The sequence below is a fragment of the Columba livia genome, chromosome 1 (assembly GCF_036013475.1).
Source record: "Columba livia isolate bColLiv1 breed racing homer chromosome 1, bColLiv1.pat.W.v2, whole genome shotgun sequence".
Lineage (NCBI taxonomy): Eukaryota > Metazoa > Chordata > Aves > Columbiformes > Columbidae > Columba > Columba livia.
The window spans coordinates 6316816-6340331 of NC_088602.1; the positions used below are offsets into that span (position 1 = coordinate 6316816).

Here is a 23516-nt window from a genome sequence, read left to right on the forward strand (position 1 = left end):
AGATGTACTTCTGTGCATCCCTGACACATACAACACAAAGGTAGCTGTTTGAATACTTATGGATGTTACTAAACTGGTTTATATTGCCATTAATTAAAATATATTCATTTTGTGCAAATTCCCTTTTGCATATACCCACCCATTGCCCATCTGGGTATAACCTGGAGGAAGAGGGTCTGCTGTTCACTCTGTACAGATCCAAGGACTCTCCTGACTATTTCTGATGCCATCTTAATGGTTAGTGGCTAATAAAAGCAAGATACCACCTTTCAACCCACTGAATAAGAAGCAGTGTCCACTGGTGTTTGCAGCCTTTTTCAGATTTATTTTGTACATGGTATACACGCGTCTTGGTTATTACAAGCTCCCTGCTCCCATCAACAACAGTAGTTGCAACCTACTTCTATAAAGTCCATTGAATTGGTTCATTTCAGCAATGCCCCGGAAAGAAGGTTACTCCAACTACTGTATATATTTCTGTGGTTTATGAATCAACTTTACGATTTTAATTTTGAAACTGTTATTAAAGAGACAGATTGCATTTAATAACAATTTTAGTATTGCCTGCTGCTCTAACCAGCAAGCAATAAAGCAAACTGAAATTAAAACAGGAATCTACTGCTAGGAGGCAAGCACATACAGAAGGTGGTGGTTTGTTGTTCTAACCTCCATAAAATATCAGCAGGCATAGTATTTCTGTCATTGTGGTGCTTATTCTCATGGCTGCAAAAACAAGCTACATGTCCTGGGAGTCGTTTTTCCAATTAAAAACAAAAACCCCCTTTCTCTGTCTCTGTCCAGCACTCAGGCTTATCACGGAGACTGGCTGCATGAATTTTGTACACTCAAGTCCATGCATACCAAAACCATTTTTTTAATGTGTGTTTTTTTTTTCCCACTATTCAGCAGAAATACAGGATTTACAATAAAAGAATGAATTTTTGAGTGTTTGATGCTATATATAGTGATTCTCTGTCAGTCACAAAGGTTCTGAATATTAGCACTTCCAGGCTGGCCACAACTCAGCACTAAATGATATAGTGGAAAAGGTTTTTCAGAGAACATTCTATTGTCAAAAATAATTTCAATACTTAAGTGCTATGCAAGCACTAATTTCCTGGTACATTAGGGTTAAACCACTGATAATGTTTATCTTTCTGTGACAAAATATTTTATAATCTTCAAGAGGTTTGCTTTACCTGGAATATATTTGGTTTAGTGGACTTCTTGCATCAAAAAGCTGAGACAAAAGGTCTTATGGGACCAGACTCCCTCAAGATTACTGCTCTGCTGCTGTCAGGTTAACAGTAAGAACTATGGGGTCCAATTCAATGTGATCTTCTATTGGTTTTCACGCCAGGTCAGAGTTGAACAATGATATGTTTTTGTCTCAAGTCAACTCATAATCTCCCAAACAATTCCCAAAAATGGCTGGGAAGTTAGGATGGGTAGGAAACAAGTTTAAAAGTCAGTTGATATGTTAATATCTTGTTTGGAGTGCAAAAGCATTTGACAATAAAAATAAAGGTCATTTTGTATGTATTTGTTACAATACCAGAGGATGATCCTGAGAATATTTAAAGGTTAGAAATTAAACTCTTCGTATCTACAGTCTTTCACATGGTATTCTCCCTTTAAAGCATCACTTATTTCATGCATTTAAGGAGCCGTAAAAAAGTCAGTTTGGGAAATAAGAACTGAGTCTTGCTAAAGCCCTGCATTATGCAGGATCTAAAAGGTGAGGTAAAGAAATACACCTCTTTGTTGTTCTGTAATCCCTATAGAACCCTAATCACCACTGCCCTGTGGACAGCTATATTAAGCAACTAGTTCACTACAGAAAGCCTCAAGCTTTGCTGTTTCTCAGTGTTCAGTGCTACACACAGCCATAGGAAATTAAAAAATTCTAGACAGTGCACTACCTGATAGCCATGACTAGAAATTGCTGCTCTTGGAGTGATTCAGCCTGATCTTCACACAATTTCAAGCTGCTCTGGGGATGCTGTGGTTTTTGGAAGCCTCAAAAGAATTTAGGGTGAAAGGGAAACTTGCACACAAGTGATAAAGCTAAAACTGAACAGCGCACTACTTTTGTAGTCGAAAGCATGAGCAAAGAATGGCAGAGAGGTGCAGCTGAGGTTAACCAAAATCTCCTTTCTCCATTTGTGACCTCAATCCGCTGCTTTATTTAGGAAGGAGATGATGTTTCATAACTGCTACCACAATGGAGAGATCCTAAACTTCAGTTGCAGTGTTACAGAATGATTCATGCAAGAAAGCATTGCTTCTTTAGAATGAGGCACTAATCTCCAGTGCTTCTATACATGCATATATATTACTTTTAATTTCCTACTTTCTGTTTGCCTATAATAAAATTTCAATTAGACAAAAAAGGAGAAAGCTTATGTTTGTGTGCATACTCAAGAAATTAGTAACAACGGCAAGGGGATTCAAGATAGTTTAATAGGGGTTTTAGCAAAATATTATTTTGTCTCAGTTTCCCTGAGTATGGCAATAGTTCTTTAAGTAAATATGAATTATTATACATTAATTATTTGTGTACAATTTTCTTTGTGACTCAGGATTAAAATATGTAAATATTCTAGATGCCACTTTTAAAAAATGAGTAACTTGCATTCACAGAAACCCTTTATTCAGTTGGAAACTGAGATGACACAATATGGCACAATAACAGGAACTTGCAGTGCTGCAGTTGCCAAAGATAGAAAGGCAGAAAATAAATGAGCTTTTTGATTCTTGTGTTGCTCTGGTTCTTCCTGATAACAGGACATTTTTCCTTGTTATGGGAAAAGCCAGGGTGACTCTCTGATGTCCTACTTGGCAGCCCTTTGCCCAGGGGCTTGAGCTGTCCCAGGGCAGAGGTAATTCCAAAAAGGAAGAGTTGAATCCACTAATCACTGAAATCAAAGGGAGTTCTATAAATTGACATCTGTGAACACTGTAAATGAGTGGCTCAGGCATTGTCAGGCAAATCCTAGAATCAATAGGTTATAGTGTAAAGCCGTCTTTGACAATCTCCTGGAAAGGTGCATCTACTGGGGTCAGCAGGGCATATCTGCACATGCCAAGTTCAGCAGTGGCTAGATTGAGTTTGGCTGAGTGATCGTTGAGGTGTACAGCATAACAGTACAAAGGCAAATCTGATTTACTGAAGATCCTTGAAAGCAAAGGTTTTGTGATTTTTAGTCGTGTTTTCCAGTATCACTCATGAGACCCTTACCAAACAAAGTCCATGGTAGGAGGAAAAGAAGAACTGCAATGTGCGCATACTACTTACTGCATCAAAGCATCTGCAGTCCAAACTCTGCAATAGAGATATCTTACATCAAAACATCAAAACAGCAGGAAATTTTCAGTGAAACTTCTCATGCAGTCCTGATTGCTCATTCTAGTTCCCTTTCTGCCTGTGTGGCCATGTTTCCTTCCAATGGAAACTAGTCTGGAAGGAGATAATACAACAGGTCTCTCTCTGATATATGTTATTTACCCAGGTTGTACTTCCATATCCAAGAGATACCTCCAGCTCTAATACTGTAAATATGATCTTACATTACTCTTACACAACCACAGGAAGTCAATAAATGATACAGGGAATATCCCTCAATTTTTCAACTACTTTGTCTGACAGAATTATATAGAATTTGATACAGGGACTGTATAAATGAAATTGAAACTTATATGAATACTGATTTGATAAAAATACTACTGTTTTTAGGTGAAATTTGAGTCATGTTGAATTGGGCAAGGAAACATACAACTCCTGAGATTAGTAATTCTCCTTCATTTCAAAGAACTCCCCAAAAAAGCCAATAATTTCCAGAAATCTGGAGCTTCAAGACTAAAAATTCTGTCATTATCTTTGCATTGTATCAAAATTCAAAAAATAAAAGATGCCCTGAAGGTAACGTAAAACTTCGCAGCTCCAGGGCTGCACCTGTTACACTGCTGGATAAAACAAAGTCAAAGATTCAAAGAGAAGTTACAAGAACACCCAAAATCTCCTGCAGAAAAAACAATCTAGAAATCACTAAGGTGCAGTGACTATAAACAGCGATAAATACAGTGTACCAGGGAGACAAACAGGTAAAGCACCATGAGAATTATGACACATGCTAAAAGCATCATGGAGACCAACCTGAGCTGATAACACAAACTGTGTTGCTTTGTTCCCAGTTATTTCTTTAGATCTGGTATTAGATATGTTACTTTTAAGTATGAGCTGGAAGTTCTTTAGTGATAACATTATCACTCTGGCATTATTCTAATGAAATGATGAGTGAAAAAATGTGTTCAAAGAATAGAGAGTTCCTAGATTTCATTAAATTGCCAAGTTCTAGAGCTACTCTAATTTCCACAACTTCTTGTTGGATCTCCAGGTGGGAAAGGGAAGGACAGAGATTCATTACTTCCATGTATCTACACTTCCATTAAAAAAAAAAAATATTGGTAGTAATAATTTTAATAAATAAAAAGTTCAAAGTTTTCTACTCTGCCTCCATGAGATGGTCCACATGTTTAATGCATCCATCAATGTTATGCAGAAACTGTTTTGGAGGTATTTTTACATTATCAGGACAACTTCACCTGACACTGAAGCTACCTTGCAACTTGGTTGGGAAGCACAAACACTCTTTAATATGTAAATGGGACTCAACAATGGATTCTGTTCCTCTCACTGAGGAATGAGCGTTTTAACCTCATGATTTTCATCTTCTTGAAGATCCTTTTCTCACCTCCTTTACTCCAGATTTAGACTCCATTAGTTTTCTCCTCTATTATCCTATATTTGGAAGTCAACACCACTCCTACCCCTGATGGTTTGGGTGATGCTGGGACTGACCTTTCCCAACCTGGCCACCAGCCAAAATACCAATGCAATAAATGTGTGGCACTGGTCACAGAGACCTTATCTTCTCATCCTCCTCATTTTCCTAGATATTCCTCCATGGAGACACAGCCATCAAAAGCTGTAGTGCCTTTCGATACTCTCCTTAGTGAAGAATTTATCTGTTAAAGAGAAGGAGTGTTTCTTCAGACAAATTCAAGAGCTTTGATGTTGAGAAGGTGAAAACTCAGCCAAACAAATCCTTACCCACTGTATCAAAGTTATGCTGCTCAGTCCATGGAGAAAGCCTTTCTGAATTTCCTACTTTCCTGTTGAGTCCGGAATCTCCAGGCAACTCTACCATAGTGCCAGTAAATAAGACAAGCAAAAATAAGATTGTATCTTCTATGCCACATTTCTGTTATTCTGTGAAGCTGATAAGGCAGCAAGCTGCTCTCCACCTTTCATTAGCTCTGAGTGCCATGGGTGATCTTGGTCACCATGGCTTTCAAATTATAAATAGATGATTAAATTTCCAATGTCACTTTCAAGACTGAAGATATCCCAACACTGAACTCTTTACTTCAGACTCAGGTAGGATTTGCCCACCCTTTTATTTCCAAAACAGTACGAATCCAGATTTTTCAATGAACACCTCCTTGGATATGGCAGAAATTTGCCATAGATTCTCCCTCCAGATCCTGCAGTTGTTGTCTAATTTTAAGAGCTATAAGTAGTTGAGAAGCCTGATCACTTTTTACAATGAAGACATTTGTGCAGCAAACAGTTAATTAGTCCTCTGCTTTCCTTCTCCCTTTTCTGTCCCATCTAAGATTTACTGATACAGTACCGAAACACAACTTTATATTCAGATCATAACACTCTGTATCTCCCAGGTTGCAAGAATGGCTCCTGCCACTGAGGAGAGCTTGCTATTCACCAAAAGGATGAAAGTTCTCTGTGAGTCATGGAAAGGTCATCTTTGTCTTGATACTCATTCAAGTCTCTCCTCATATCAAAAGCACCTATTCCAAACATATTTTTACCTGAAACATGACCAGATATCTTAAACTGAGCTTCATCCTTATCACAACGGAGTCAAGGCTACAGTGACCTATATGTAAGGGCTGCTATAGGAACACATTAAATGCAATGCAAGAAATCTGCTAAAAACAAGACAGTCCATTTTTGTTAGGGCACTGGAGTTGCAATAATGTTGAAAGGTCTGATCAAAAAAGTCTTCACCCCTAATGTTCGAAGGGAAGGGATAAGAAATTCTGTTCATATATTAACAAAGACCAAGTGAGGTCCATCTCAAGATACATATGGGCATATGGACTACAACTTAAAATCCAGGATTGTTATCAGTGATATGAAATCTTCGATCTGCATTTTCAACAGATGCCCCATCCCTAGAAACTTTCAAGGCCAGGCTGGAGAGGGGTCTTAGCAACCTGATTTGAGTGAAGATGTGCCTGCTGATGGCAGGGGGTTGGACTACCTGAGCTTTGAAGGTCCCTCCAAACCCAAACTATTCCAGGATTCTACAAACGTAACCAATTCACAATTACTCTTCTTTCCTGCCTTGCTCCTCATAGTCTTCACATAATTAGATTGGAAGTTGAAGTGGGCCCTGTGACCAGCTGTAGGGCAGAGAAGAGGATGGGTGGAGATGTCAAGTAACATAGGACAGTTTATTCTATAATACCTACAGTACTCAAAACTTGTGTAGGCTATGCTGCTCAAAGGGCTGTTGAGATGGATAAGCACCCTCTTTTTTATATATTATTTTTTTTTTTTCCCCACAGTGGAAGAAAAAATGAAAACATTTTCAGGAGCATGAGAACTACCATGAAACAGTATCTTTATTGCTCAGACAGCTCTTCGGGAGACCTGTCACAGATCTCTGGGGTGTCCGTGCACTTTTACTGACACCTGGTGGCAAAAAAACGAATAAGAAGAAAGTGAATAAAGATGGCTGATAATTTGTTTACTCTGGGTTTGTAAAATTAACCAGTTTCCAGGTGAACCTTACATGTTGACTCTGAAAATGATGTTGATCAAATGCATCCTGGCATCTACCCTTTCTGAAGCTTGTGTTGAACTCCTTTAAGAGTCATTTGGCAAGACAAATATATATTTTTGGAGCAGAACCCTGAGAATTACGTTCCTGTTTGTCATTTGCCATGTTATCAAATCACAAATGTTTGTGATCAAGGTGCCATGAATTGCCATAGTACTGATCAACAGACCCAGTGCCACATTTTTCCACTGCTGGTACACCTAGCAGTATTTACAAAGTCACGCTCGTAGAAAAAACCTTGCTGGAACATTTACATGGTTTTCCAAGGGTTGAATCCCAAATCTTGGTCACAGACTAGATGTTCTAGTCTCTATTTCTTTTTACGTCTTCCTCAGAATTAAATTTAAAGTCAACTCAGGGTCCTGGGAGACATGACCTGAGAAAACCTAACCACCCTTTTTCTTTCCAAAGGTAAAAGACTCGTCTTATTCAGTAACTTCTGCCACCATTACAGAAGCCTCTAATTCTTGTTAACTATTTTCATCTTGTGCCAACAATGGCTATTTAATGTAGTGTGTATAAAAAAATGAGATCTATATCTCTTTTTTTTGGAAACAAAATCCAGCATAACTAAAAATTAATTGCATCTTCATCAGCACTGTCAAAATTGAAGGACAGGCACAAATTCCAACCACTCTTGAACAATATTTCTTTCTGAGTTGAGGATATATTTTATAGAATATGACTGTAAACTCTGTAGAAAGGAGTATTTTTTAAATGAAGTTAGTGACATGGTTATTTAATCGACGTATGAAGAGTGTAAGGCATTACTGCTGAACAAGTAAACAACATTTCTGTTCTGTCCCAAGCAACAGCAGATTCCATTTGGAAATAACCTTATTTTATGCTGTGTCCAAGTCTCTAAAGAATTCGGTCCAGTGTTGGTTCTTCTAATGAGCTTAAACTGTAATTGATCAAATCCACTAACTTAATACCTTTCCCAATAAATATATATGCATAAAATATTAAAGGAAGAGGGAAAAGGAACACACCTCTTATTGTAAATGAATGAACAAAAAGGCAGTCTTAAACTACTCTTTGACCAAGAAATCACAAAACAGATTATGTTTCCCAACTGAAACCCTTATCGCAAAAGCTCAGTGTGCCTATCTGCTTGTTTACTCTGTGTTTCCTCAGGGAAGATGAAGGACGACAAACAGTGATGTGACCCAAATGACAAGGAAGTTCAGGTAACAGATTTACCTTGTTTTGTTTCTCCCCACCCTACCTGTTTTAAGGCTGCAAAAACACCAAGAAATGAAATAATTTGTGGTATAGATTTAAATGCTAGCATTAAATACAGTTGTTTTTCTTTTTTTGCTTTTTCCTAGTAATTTTTGGTTTTGGAATTAACTAATTGTTAAATAATACAGAGCAGCGAAGGTTGCATTTACAAAGCATCTGCAGACTAAGAATTTGTTCATGTTTGGAGTTGTATGTTTAGGCAGATCAATACAATTTCTTTTATGAAAACAGTACAGGAGGAAGGTCTAAATTCCACATATTGCAGGCCTCAGTCACACACATGGGCCTTTCCTACAACTCTGTTGATAATCTTCATCAGCAACAGTTTTAGCTTTTCGTAACTCTGTAGAGCCAGCGATCTGAGTCACTGCTCCATCTGTACCATCCTTGTGGAAATGTCAGTGGCAGATGCTGCTAGTTAAACAGGATTTAAGTTAAAGGAGTCAGAACAAGATATCAAAATACTCGACAGGGATTTCAGCTTGCTCCTGATCTCCTTGGAGTGTTATATTTTGGAGTTACCCCAGAATATAGTTTTACTTATGTCACCTGTGGGAAACACAAAGCTCCTGTCAATCTTGGTAGGATGAAAGGTTGACACTTAGAGACGCTTGCATACTTGCTGGCCTATACCCTTCATTAGAGTTGCAGTCTTCGCAAATCAAACATGAAACATGACCGATGGGAATCATATAACCTCCTCCGACACTTGAAAGGGAGTCCCAGAGAAAAGAGGTAGTTCTTTTTGGACAGAATCACCTTGTGAACAAACCCTGGGGAGAACATAGCTTCTGGGCTTAGGGCACCGGATAGCGTTGGGAACATCCCCACAACCTGTCTCAGTCCAGCTCCTTACACTAAACAATCCCTCTAATTTTCCTCTAGCAACGTTGGGATGAAGTAAGGGGTTTTGCTATTGCTACATCTGAGAAGGACATTGTTTTATACTGATTATACAGGTTTTAGTCAAGCTAAGTTAGCATTAAATTTGACCTGAAATCTTTCAACACATTCATTTAAATAAGAGTTGAAGGAAAGGAAGAATAAAAAATGCTGAAACAGTTATTTTTTGCATTTTCCAGAATCAAATATTTTTTTCTTTCTGGAAGGTTTGGTTTGCAGGAGAACATAGGTACCCTTCATAGAAAATAATTTGACAGTTCCTATGCCCTTTCCTATGAATGTCATAGGAAATATCACTCTTGGAATAAACGAAATTATTTATAAGTGCGAACTGGACAAATACCCTGATTGTGGGCTATAAGATTTAAGAGGAAAAGGAAGAATACCACCACCTATCTCATTATTGATTTTATTTCAGTCTCCTTATGAGTCTTACTTGAAGACAAAGAGATCTTGGAAAGCTACCTCCAAATATATATATATATATGCACATACATAATTCTCCTCTGCCACAGTATTTTAAACAGTTTATTTGGTATGTTCTAGCACTAAATATTCTTGGCCAACATATTTGCAATATAAGGTAGGAAACATGTACAGAAGATTTTAAGGCACAGTCCACATCCTCCTATTTAGGACTCTACTCATCCAGAGACCGGAAATACAAAATCAGATCCTCACATTACATGAGGTGAAACAGACATTTTTACCTTCCAGGAGAGGATCCTCACTACCATATCTGTTCTGGTTTTCTGTGTCATTCTTCTCTGCTGAGGCTGCTCTAGCTTGTCAAAATGAGATCTCAATATGCAGGGCAACAGCAGGTGAAATGTAGAAACCCTACTCTTGCAGGCAAGTCATACATCAGGGCACTAAACTCACTTTCTTTTCTTCTGATCCAGTAAATAATACATTAGTTTAGCTCTGTATTCCCAGGTTGTTCTAAGACTATTATTCAGAGATGCATACGTGAAGAAGACTGCTTTTGAGGAAAGGTTTAAGGAAGTTCCCACAACCTTTTTTAAAAACAAACAAACAAATAAACAAACAAACATAATCATAATATCACCCTTGTAAGTTTTACAGCCCGCCACATTCTTAATGTACATACTTATTGCATTAAATTCTATAGGCAGAGTTACAAACTGCAGTTAAGCTATTTTAATTGGTTTTCCCAACGCTGACAGCAATTGTTGGATCACCAGGATCTTTCATTTCACACTAAAGCTTTAAGATATTGAAATTTCTTTAATGCCCACAAGCTTTTTATAAATTCACGCAGATGATTGAGATGTGTTGTTATGGTTCTTCAAGCAAGATACAGATGCCTGGATGGGATATTCCCTGAGCAGATTCAATGTGAATTAACACAGGACTGGGAGTCAAGAACTACGTGATCCTGAAGAGGGTATTTAAAATCTTTGTATTGTTTTCCCATCTGGAAAATTGTCTCCCTAGTTACAAAGATGTTTCTTTCAAAAATGTTAACCACTTATCTAGAAAGCACTTTAGTTTCCTTTAATTTTAGTGAATTCTTTTCCCTCCTTACAATACCTAAGGGCTCTGCACCTTTCTTTTTGGTGCTAACCCTTGCTCTTTTAAATCTGTAGTGCTTTCAAACTACGAACAAGATTCTTTTAAGAAAAAGGATTTTCAGAAAGTGGTATTAATAAGATACTTGTAGGAATTCATTATTTCTTCAGCTCTACATGAGTTACTTGTGTTTCAGAGTGATAAGTTGTACTTTCACTGATATTCCCTTGGTATGTCTCTATGTTTTTATCTACTGAAAGTGCTGCAAGTCAGAGCTCTCCAGAAAGAGAACAGAACATGTCAGGTTATTTATATTGTGATGAATGTAACAAGGATCTTTTCTCTACTAAACATAAGTACATGATTCTCCTCACTAATACAAATTACACATACACATCAAGGAGCAGAGCACAAGCTTGTAACATTAATATGATCTTACATTAACAAGTTTTACCTGTAAAGAATCCCTAAAGTTTTACACAATTTCCATATCATTTATTCAGTAACCATTATTGATAGACCAGTCAGGAAAAGCGTGCAATATTTAACTACTCCTGGTAGGATCTGACAAGGATATCTGAGCTCATAGCTTTGCCCTTTCTTATGAAGTGCTCAGTCCATGAGAAGTATATGTAAAATCAATCCAACCAGATTATAATTACTGCCCATTTGCTTCTAATTGTAAAGAAAAATCCTAACCTGGAGAAGGCTGGCTAGTTTAAAATATTATTTTCAGTTTCCCTTCCAAGGGTAAGAAGCAAGAAAATCACACTTGTGCACATTCACGTTATTGTCAGGGATTCTTTCATTCATTTGTCCAAATGGAACAGTTTGGGGAAGAAAGATTAAGGGTTTCCCTTGGACTTCTGTGTAGCTCAATGGGCAGGATGGTTTGTTGTAAGGCAGCACTTTGAGTGCCAACAAATTCAGAAGAGCCTAAAATCTAAAAGTCTGCAAACGAGCATAAGTACGCATAAGATAGAGCCATTGTCCAAAGACAGTCCTCCTCCTGTCATGGTCTCCTATGCACACTCTCTTCACAGAATCACAGAATGGTTGGGGTTGGAAGGGACCTCTGGACATCACCCAGTTCAGCCCACCTACTAAAGCAGGTTCACCAGAGCAGATCACACAGGAATGTGGCCAGGTGGGTTTGAATGTCTCTAGAGAAGGAGACTCCACAACCTCTCTGGGCAGCCTGCTCCAGTGTTCTTTCACCCTTGAAGTAAAGAAGAATCTCCTCATGTTTAAATGGAACCTCCCATACTTCAGCCTATGCCTGCTGCCCCTCATCTTGTTCAGCATGCTCTGAGCAGGCAAACTACACCACAAACCCTCAGCTGAAACACATGTTCTTTTTGATCCTAACATGACTGAGGCATGAGGTATGAAGATGCTTGGCAGCATGAAGCAGAATATAGGAAACAGAAGTGTATGTGAGCTTTATAGGACTCTGGGTTTAAGGCCAGCTCATCTTCCATTCTTGGGAGTTTTGAGACTTATTCTGAAAGTCAGGCAAGACTCACTCACAAAATTATTTTTTGTGGATCCAACCACAACTGCTCAAAGCTGGATTTTCACCTCAAAGAGGGACCAGAGGTGGAGTTTGTGGAGGTAAAGACAAATAAATACTTATCTGATTTAGCTGACCTTACAAGGAAAAGACAGTGCTTGATACAGCCTTATAGAGATTGAGGGTCTGGATATTTTTAAAGCCAGTACAAACACCTGCATTGCCTTGACTACAGCCTAGAGATTTCTGCTTCAGCATCTGAAGACCAGTCAGCTGTTAATTCAAAGTAAATTCAAACATCCACAACCCTGACTGTTTACTGATAGGGTTCTGAAGCATTTGGAGGAGGACTGAGATTCTTCTCACAGCTTTGCGCCACCTATGTGACACACCACATGTAATAGCCATGTCATATAATCTTAGATTCATCTCAGAAAAAATCAGAAGCAGCCATGTTTCTATGTGTCTCAAATGATAGAAATGTCACTTTCCCACTGGAGCCTTATGTGTAAACATGAATAAAAAACAAATACAATTTTAAAAAATACAAAAAAAAAATGAAGAAAAACACAATTTGGTTTAGATTTTGTTGTTGTTGTTTACAATAATGTATGGTTTTTCAAATACCCTTTATAATATCATCAGCTATTTAGTGTTTTCTCAGCTAATTATTTTTTTTTAATTTTACTTGCTCTGCAAATTGACAATTGTAGCTGACATTTGCAAATTTATGCATATTTGTATGCTGACTTACTTATAAAATAGCCCTGTAGTTTATGTGACATTTTGCTATAGCCTTGATTGTTTAAGAGGGCTTTTGTGCTTGAGAGCTTGTCAGAATTTTCCCAGACATACTAGTTGGTTTAATAAAAGATCACAGGATTTATTTTTTATTTTTTATTTCTTTTCAGAATACTTGAGGTTGAAGAGAACTCGAAAGATCATCTGGTCCAACCCAGTGCACAAAGCAGGGTCAGCTACAGTAGGTTGCTCAGGGCTGTGTGCAGATGGGTTTCGAATATCTCCAGGAATGGAAGATAGAGAAATTCTTTAAGGAAATTGTTTCAGTGTTTTACCACCATCACAGTAAAATAGTTTTTTGTTTTGTTTTGTTTTGTTTTGTTTTCTTATGTTTACCAGAAGTTTCCTTTGTTTCAGTTTGTGCCCATTGATTCTCATCTTGTCACTGGACACTACTGAGAAGAGTCTGGATCTGTCTTTGTCACACCTTGTACTTGGAAGGGTTCCCCTTCAGCCCCATTTTGCTGATTACAGAGTTTCCCTCGTCCACATCACTGCTCAGCCTATACTTTCCAAGCCAATCCATCACTTCTTCACTTGATTGTTCATTGATCTCCCTCGCTTGTTGTTCCTAGTTTAAGCCACCCTCACCATCATGGTGAGACTGTTGACAAATAAGTTGTTATCCCACTTAGTAAGGTGGCTCCCTCCTTAGCTTTCACCTGTTCTAAGTACAATGCTGGACCTACAATTCAAATAATATTTTCTTAAAAGACATATCCTGAATTATGCCACAGCATACACTGAGGCACTAGAGGATGGGGTCATAATAGATTTGCTAATGGAAATTCAGTGAGAGGTATTTTTAATGAATCTGTAAATTCAAGGAGTAATATTCTGTCTGAAGAATGGCAAATATAATGGGCTACACAAAAAGGGAAAATAATGGTGATCCCTGCAATTATAGGACTCTAAATTTTACTTAAATGCTTTGTGAAGTGTTATAACAGATCTTGAAAGAAAGTATAATTAAAGACACAGAGACAAAGGAAAGTGAGTAAATTACCCACCTGTTTTACCAATGGTGTCAGCGTAATCTAATGCCTGTATTTTTTATAAGCACTGATGTCTCAGATAAGGTAACGCTATGGATTTACTCTGTGTAGATTTAAAACAAACAAACAAACAAACAAATAGATATGGTTTCCCACAGGAAATTACTGTTCAAGGAGGAGATGATGAACATTAATGTAAGACTAGTAACCTAACAAGGATCTGTCTAAAGAGGACATTGTAAAAGCTTATTTTAAAATCAGTGAATCAGACTGGAGAAGAACTGCTACTTATATTCTTCAGTCATCAGTTTGAGATTGGTTCACATTTAAATTACCAGTTACTTAGAGATAAGAAGTAGGTAGGTGTTCATCAAATCTTTTGGCTGGCAAAATGGCACTGCCCATATTAGTGAGGACTGAATCATAACTTAAAGAGAATTGGTGAAGCCTGTTGAAAAGGCTAAATGTGGTATGACATTTAAGAATGCAGGTAGAAACGTTGTGAACTTTGGTATAAACAGGGAAGACACTACTTGAAGGCAGCAGATAAGCTACCTGCAGGCTGATGTTCTGCCCTGTCCTTGTTTTGTCCCCATCAGCATGGATATGCCTGATGCCCATGTCTAGGGATGTATGTGCACAGTTTGCCCCTTGACTGCCATTCCCCTTACTGGAGTGTGGTGGGACAGGTCCGGACAGTGAGGTCCTGCCCTGTCCCCCCTTACAACCCCCAGGAAGCCATAGGCTCATGTGGCACCCTGAGACTGACTTGTGGTATTGCACATAATTCTGGTCCATTACAATCTTTACAACAGTTTTGTCAGCAAACTGTCCCTTTTCTGCAATGCTAAGGCTGAAGTTTCATTTGAAAATTAATCTTAACACAATTAAAATCTTGAGCCCAACAGTTGTGGGCAACACTTGCAATAAGAACAATAAGAATCAATCACATAACATTTTTCACTTGTTTAATCTTTGACTTTATCCTCAAGTCAAATGTCTCAGTCTCACAGGACAGGAATGTGTGCATATGCTAGAGAATGACACTCATTCTGTGGCTGATGATATCACAGTCTTACTTGAAATTTCTAAATTTTGATATGCAACGAGGCTCACCCTCTGAAGAAGGGTGAGATTAAATTTTAAATGACTATACAGGTCAGCTATGTGGGACAAGCTATCAATTTATACATCTGAAGGAAGGGAAAATTCGTACAACTTTCCATTTTTCATTATAAGCAAAAATGAGAAAGGTCAGGTCTGGAAGATGCAAACCACCTTGAGATTTCAGCCAGCTTTCATGAGCATCTCAGACAATTTTTATACTCAGGATATTTCAATAATATCAGAGATGTTTACCGTACAGAATCATTTTGAGATGTACTCTGCTTTTTCCTTGGTTCAAAACTCATCCCCCTTTCCACTAGGGATCAGAACATATGTTGATAATGAAGCTTGTTTGTTAAAACCACAAGTAAAGGTGTGCATCAGTGAAAATTATGTAAATGTCTTACAGTTTGCATACTCGTCCTCTAAAACCTTCTTTGCATATGCCAAACTCATTTCACCTCTGAAGAATCACTGGATTTTAATCAAACTTCACTCCTCAGTCCTCAGTTGTATTTGAACCACAAAACTAATATGCAAGGCTTTGCCTCTTGCATTACACTCCAAAACATATCCAGTCCAAAGCACTATCTCCTGTCAAAGCATGGAATTTTGTAATAGGATCAGGAAATAGCATGACAACCTTTATTCACAAAACAAATTTGGCATTCAAATGCCTCACAGAGGCTATATAACAGAATTCCATGCTGCATTGCTTTAACCTTTGTGTTATTGAGTGCTAATCTTTTTTTTCCTCTTTTTTTTTTCCTTTTCTTTTTTTTTCTTGTTCATTTACACCTCTCAAGTCAGAGAGGCTGAAGAGCTAGGGAGGGTGCACAAATCAACTCAGCCCTGAAAAGGTCAGCTTTGCACACTTGCCCATTATCTTCTGCAGAATATACACGGGATTTAACTCGTGGCATCTAATTCTAATGGAGATTGCAATGCAAAGAAGAAGTGAACAATATGAAATTGTTCCCATGACAAGGATAATAATGAGAGCAGAAAATAGTATGAAAACATCGTAGAGTCATTATGATTTTAAATCTCCAAGCTCATGGTCTGTCTAAGGTGTTCTAGTGGTGGGCATGGTATTTTATATCATCAAGACCATTTGATTTCCTTTAGAATATAAATCCACAAGTCAGGATTTAATTCAAATTCTAAAGGAATTCTTAACTGTTGATTATAATTTCAATTACCTGCTTTCCTAACTGTTGATTTGTACTTATTGCTATGAAGTTCTTTGCTTTTTTATTCATTACATATAACTGCTACTTACACTTTTTCTCTTACCATTATGTTTTTAGCCTGGATTGCACAGAATCACAGAATGCTAGGGCTTGGAAGGGACCTGGAAAGATCATCTAGTCCAATCCCCCTGCTGGAGCAGGAACACCCAGATGAGGTTACACAGGAAGGTGTCCAGGCAGGTTTGAATGTCTCCAGAGAAGGAGACTCCGCAACCTCTCTGGGCAGCCTGGGCCAGTGCTCTGGCACCCTCACTGTGAAGAAAAGGTTTTTTCTACAGAGAAAAAAAAGCTTCTGTAATCACTCTATGACTGTATGTTTGTGGAGAGGGTATATATGTGTATCTGCCTTTCTCAGACTGGAAGAGCAGTTTGTAAATAACAAATTTCACTGCATACCCTTTTATTGGTTTTACATGGGGGGCTTTGGTAAAAAGCAGGCTGCAGGGCTGGCCTTGTAGAGAAGAGACCAGGAGGTATCACCATCTTGGACACAGGCAGTTCCAAGATGGACCTCTCACTGTGATAACATATTAAAGAAAGAGTAAAAAATGTTGTGAAATATCTGTGAGAGAGAGGAGTGGGAAAACAGTGTGAGAGAAACAACTCTGCAGACATCAAATGAGTGAAGAAGGAGGGGGATGGGGTGCTCCAGGCAGCAGAGCAGAAATTCCCCTGCAAGCCATGGAGAAGACCACAAGGAAACAGGTTGTACCCCTGCAGCCCATGGAGGACATCAGCAGAGCAGATATCCACTTGCAGCCTAAGGGATACACCACATCAGAGCCCCGAAAGAAGCTGCAGCCTGTGGAGAGGACCCCACTCAGGAACAGGTTTTCTGTTAGGAACTCTGGTCTCTGAGGGACTCACACTGGAGCAGTCTGTTCCTGAAGGACTGCACCCTTTTGGAAGAACCCATGTTGGAGCAGTTCTTGAAGAACTGCAGCTTATGGGAAGGATCTACATTGGAGAAGTTCATGGAAGACTGTATCTCCTGGGAGACACCTCATACTGGAGCAGGGGAAGAGTGTGAGGGCAAAGAGCAGTAGAGGCGAAGTGTTATGGACTGACTGCAACCCCTATTTCCCATCCTTCTGTGCTACTTCAAGAGAAGGTAGAAGTGATATTGAGACTAGGAAGAATAACAGATGAGGGGAAAGTATTTTTTTAGTTTTCATTTTATTTCCCATTACCCTGCTCTGTTATTAACTGGTAATAAATTAAATTAATTTTCACCAGGTCAAGCTTGTTCTCTTTGTCTTGATAATTAGTGAGAAATCTCCTGGTCCTTGTATTGACCCACAAGCTTTTTCATCTTATTTTCTCCCCCTGTCCTGCTGAGAAAGGGAAACGAGAAAGTAGCTTGGTAGGCACCTAGCAACCAGCCAAAGTTCACCCACCACAATCCTGGTCAAAGTGGCAGGAATTCTGGTTTCTAGAAGTGTCCATACACACCTAAAATGACAGTGTATAAAACACCTGAGTCAGCCCCGAGATGGTTCCATCCCCAGTGCCAACAATCTTATAAAGTCTTACATTTAAATACATATATGTTCTGTGTGCACATTTTAAATATATGGTCTACAAAGCAAAGACCCATTTAGCTTATGTGTTGTGGTTCTACATGTAGTAACAAATACAATGAAGCTGCTGAACTCTTAAATCCTAGTAGACAAAGCTAAAGATTCGACACATATAATTAAACTTTCTACAAGTCTTCATCCAACCCTAGTATCCTTAGTTGCTACAAACTCAGTATATTCTGTATTGATGAGTGGGAGGAATTGCATTTGGCCACATCAGCATAGCAGAACAGGAGACAGTAAATCTAAGAGATAGGAAATTTACTCTGTTACACAAGAGTGCATCACTACATTACTTTACATTGACCAAGCCTAGCAGCATCTGACAGGAAAGATCTTCCCAAGTCACCAAATCCATTTTTTCTGCCATTATCATGGAGAACCGCATCACATAGATTTTTGGGTTTCATTGCGTTCTTTGTCTTTTTTTTTTTTTCTTTTTATGCTCCATCCTAAGGTTAGTAAAATTTTTCTTTCCATTACTCTGAACAAAATTCTGATCTATTGAGTCAATGGTAGTGTTGCCGTTGACTTCAGTGGGTCACTTCTAGATTCAGAAAGGCATAGAGAAATAATAGGAGGAGTGAAGAAGGAAAAATCTTATTCATTACTGCAAAACCATTTCAAAAATAACCAATAAAAATAAATGGAAACTTCATGAACACATAAAAAATGAACAGATGAATTGATAAGAAATGTCAAATCTATTTTTTATATTATTATTCCTAGTAATACAGAGAAAAGAAAGAGAAATGGTGAAAAATTATATCTGAACAGATATCAGGTGTTCCTAAAACCCTAACCAAAGCAGACACAAAGTAAGCTTTAGAGTTACCATAAAGAAAATTACTTGTTTTGCTAAGTATGAGTACGATCCCATCCCTGAACTCAGAAGACAAACAAATAGAGAGGAAAGAGGCCTAGAATGTATAATAAGAGAGAATTTATACACAAAAAATGGTATCTTTTAAGCATCTGGTTTGAAAATGATAGTTGATCACATTCACAAATGCAATTACCTTCTTACTTCAAAACTGGAAATGGCTTTATTCTCATGACTTACGAAGAGTAAAATATGTAATGTATCTATTGGTTGGTAACTACCCTTCATGGATAAAGTGATTGAATCTCCTTCATTGTGTTCCTTCTCTCACAGAAATTCAAGTTCTGTCCCTGAAATAATTTGTAGCTCCTAAGGTTGCCTGAATTTATATTTGTTAGTAGAAAAAAGTGTTCCAAACATCCTTCAGAAGCTTTTCTTTTTTGTTTTCTTTTGTTTGTCTGTTGTTTGCAAGTTTCTCATCCTAACAATATTTTGATAATGTATGGAAAGAAGATAACTCTTTTTCAGAGATGAGGAAGTGATGTTCTGAGAACTGCATCTAAAAAAAATGAGCTCTCAGGATTGGTATACCATGATGAATATAGTCAGGCACTCAGAAATTGCTAGCCACATCTGCAGCAGGATATACAAATAAAGCAATAATTAAGAGAGAGAACAAAAACTGTGGGCTCTCCTTTGAGGTGAGTATCTCAACTATTTCTCCACAAAGCTACACTCATTCTTATTTTTGTTCTCTATCCCAGCAAATATTCCCCAAGAAGGAGAAGACTTTAGGAGGATCAGACTCATCCTGTATCATTCTACCTGAAAGCAGATTTTAGCATGAAGGGTGTTGGTCTCTTCTCCCAAGTAGCAAGTGATAGGGAAAGAGGAAATGGCCTCAAGTTGTTCTAGGGTTGTTCAGATTGTATTTAAGTCATTAAGATGTATTAAGACGTTTAGATGAGGTTCTTAGGGACCGGGTTTAGTGCTAGAGTTACGTTATGGTTGGACTCAATGGTCCTGAGGGTCTCTTTCAACCAAAATGGTTCTATGATACTATTCTGTTCTATTCTATTCTATTCTATTCTATTCTATTCTATTCTATTCTATTCTATTCTATTCTATTCTATTCTATTCTATTCTTTGCTTCAAAGCAACCAACATCCAACAGCCAAGCAGTACATAACTACGTAAGAAACCTTTGTCAGAATAGATATTGTTGGAATGACATAATCAGTTTTATAACTTTCTTAAATAAACCATCAGATGACAGAGCAGCTTATTTCCTACAGAAGCATAAGCACTGATCCTCCATTCCTTTCTCCAAGAGCATGTATGAAGTAATATAGGAAGTTCAATTTGAGATCACTGCAGTAGGCAGTAGGCAGTAGGCTTCAGTCTCTTGTTGCAGCCTTCGTAAGTAAGGAGGCTATTCTAACTGGGGGAATATAAACAGTACTTAAAAGGAGCCTATGAGAAAGATAGGAACTGACTTTTTAGCAGGGTCTGTTGTGATAAAACAAGAGATAATGGTTTTAAATTAAAGGAGGGGAGATTCAGGCTAGATATGAGGAAGAAATTTTTTATTATAAGAGTGGTAAAACACTGGCGTGGGTTGCCCAGAGATGTGGTGGATGCCCCATCCCTGGAGACATCCCAGGCCAGGCTGGATGGGGCTCTGAGCAACCTGCAACCTGATGTGGGTGAAGATGTCCCTGCTCATGGCAGAGGTTGAACTAGATGAGCTTTGAAGGTCCCTTCCAATCCAAACTATTCTATGATTCTATGATTCTAAGCAGTACACCTTGGAGAGCCATATAAAAGTGTCTTCACTCTCCTTTTACTCCTTTTACATGCAACACTAGTTTTTTCTCTTTTTTTTTTTTTTTTTTTTCCCCACCAACTTGCAATAAACAAAATCGGCCCTGCTTATCTCCACTTTTATCCATTAGGCCCAAGTAAAATACCTAATTTAGGGTAAGTGAGAAAGAATCAAACCCACTATAAGCTGCATAATCACCCAGAAACCCAAGCAAAGCATAATTTAGTGCAAAAACTAGGCCTTTTACAATTGCAGACCAAGTTTTATACATTTCAAGACCCTGATTCCCTGCTGCATTACTCAGCAATAGTGCTGTCAAATGGCAGGAGCACAGCTGAGATTCATTCCCTAGGTGTTGTGTTAGCTCCATAAAACATGCCTTAACAGCTCCATCCCTAATGGTTTCACACACCATGTGCTACAAAGTGGAGACACTGAGGGCCAGCAGGTCAGCATTAATCATTTTCTCACAGACAACATTATGAAGTGATATCACTGATATTAGTTAAATAGCTCACAGAAATAGCCAGTATAACAGAGAAGTCTCCCCAGTGTCAGACCAGGCACTTTAATGGAACTGTCAAACATTTTGTCTGACTCTTTGCTGCCTGGCACTTTGATTAGCCATTTACACATGAGCTTAAGGACTGTGAACAGCCACAAAATCAGACCTTGACATGTGTACAGAGGTAACATTTCATATCAGTAGCTGTGGTGAAAAGAGCTGCCAATTCAAACATTACAAGCTTATACGATATTTTCCTTTTACCTACAAGATAATTGGAAGAATAGAGCAGAACAATTTGTGTTTAATCATATCAGAGCCACTGTAGCTCTCTAGTGATTTAACTCTTCCCTTCTAAGCAACCTGTGTTCAACATATGCTAAAATTGCAACATCACTGCTGCCATTCCTAATTGTCTCCTCTGTTACTAAGGAGTCTCTTTATGAGCATTGCAGTGTTGTATGAGGACTCAAGACTCCCAAGCCCCATGCTGGGCTATTCCACTACCTGTATATTACATGTAGTTAGAGAATGCAACACTGACTTGAAAGTGCTGGAATGCTTTGAAAAGCACAAATATATTACTTCTTTGTTTCTGAGCACATAAGCACTAAGCTCTATAATTTTCTTAATTGCCTTAGACCTTTTTTGTTGTTGCTGATTCTTTTTCTCCAGCAAACAAACATGAATCTCCTACTGAAATAAGAAATGCCAGCTTTATGCTTCAGCTTTCAATTATCTTTTCTAGTAGAAAGCAGGAAATACCACACTTGTGTGAATAAGTGTACAAAAGCACACTTATATTCCCTTACTTTTTTTGTTTTTATTTTGTTCAGAGCAAACATAATGAGAAAAAAAATACATAACAGAATGTAATGAGTTAAGCAGGCTTGCAGAGTTTCTAAGAATATTCCTAGAAGTATGTTTCAAACTTCACAAGGATATGGAGCTGCAAAAGCTCCAGAAGGCTTTTAATACAGGAGCCGGGTTTATGTAATTTGGTATGACTGTGTGGGCCTAAAAGTGAATGCAGATGTAATCCCGATAGTTTATGACCTATTTACATTTTCACAATAGTGTAAAGGACACTATATGTGACAGCCAATCTGAGATCTCTGCACACGTACATACAGTTATGTGTGTGACTCTAAAGACAGAAGATTAATATTTTTAGTGAAATTCTGTGGGGATATATGAATACATTCAATGGAAGGATACCTCCGACAGCAGTAGTCTGTATGAGTATGAGCTCTGCAACAATGCATCATTTAGACAGTTAAATGCAGGTAGGCAAGGAGAGATGAATGTCACAAGATCAGAACAAGTGGTTACCCATTTGTAGACAGATGTGCTCTTTAAGACACTTGGGGAAAAAAAGAAAACAAACAAAAAGCCAAGAAACACAACCACCCACCCACCTGCCCAGTCACACACACACAAAACTCTTATAAGGAATACAAGCACTGTTGCCAATTTTCAACATTTTTTTTCTGAGTTCATGTGCACATGAACAATGTTCTGATACTGTTCCTTATTTCTGGCACAGGTACCAACATGCCAGATGAAGCCTCTGTGTTCTTTGATCATCAGTATTTACTCTCCATCCAGCTATGATTATATATCCTGTTCCTCACCACTCAATCTGAGGTCTAAGTGGATAAATCATGACACCTGTAGTTTTCCTGTATATCACAGAATCGTGGAATCATTTAGGCTGGAAAAGACCTTTAAGGTCAAGCCCAACCATTAACCAAAGACTGCCAAGTCCACTACTAAACCATGTCCCTAAGCACCACATCTATGAGTCTTTTAAACACCTCCAGGGATGGTGACTAAGCCACTTCCCTGAGCAGCCTGTTCCAATGCCTGAGAACCCTTTTTGTGAAGGACTTTTTTCCTCATATCCATTCTAAACCTCCCCTGGCACAACCTGAGGCCATTTCCTCTTGTCCTATCGCTTGCTACTTGGGAGAAGAGATCAACATCCTCCATACTAAAACCTCCTTTCAGGTAGTTGTAAAGAATAAGGTCTCCCCTCAGCCTCCTTTTCTCCAGGCTAAACACGCCCAGTTCCCTCAGACACTCCTCATCAGACTTGTGCTTCAGACCCTTCACCAGCTTCGTTGTCCTTCTCTGAACTCTCTCCAGTGCCTCAAGGTCTTTCATATAGTGAGGGGCCCAGAACTGACCCCAGGATTCAAGGTGCAGCCTCACCAGTGGCTGGTACAGCGGGACGGTCACTGCCCTGGTCCTACTGGTTCACACTACTGCTTATACAAGCCAGGATGCTGTTGGCCTTCTTGACCACCTGGGCACACTGCTGGCTCATTTCAGCTGCTGTTTTCCAACATCCCCAGGTTCTTTTCCTCCAGGCAGCTTTCTAGCCACTCTTCCCTGAGCCTGTAGCACTGTCTGGGGTTGTTGTGACCCAACTGCAGGACGCAGGACTTGGTCTTGTTGAATCTCATACAATTGGCCTTAGCCCATCGATCCAACTGGTCCAG

At 38.6% G+C, this 23516-nt stretch overlaps 1 protein-coding gene across 1 annotated transcript in view; it reads right to left on the reverse strand.

Moving 5' to 3' along the window:
• The window catches only part of TENM4 (teneurin transmembrane protein 4), a 1656871-nt gene that overhangs the window by 1032114 nt on the left and 601241 nt on the right, over positions 1-23516 (reverse strand). The window lies entirely within an intron of this gene.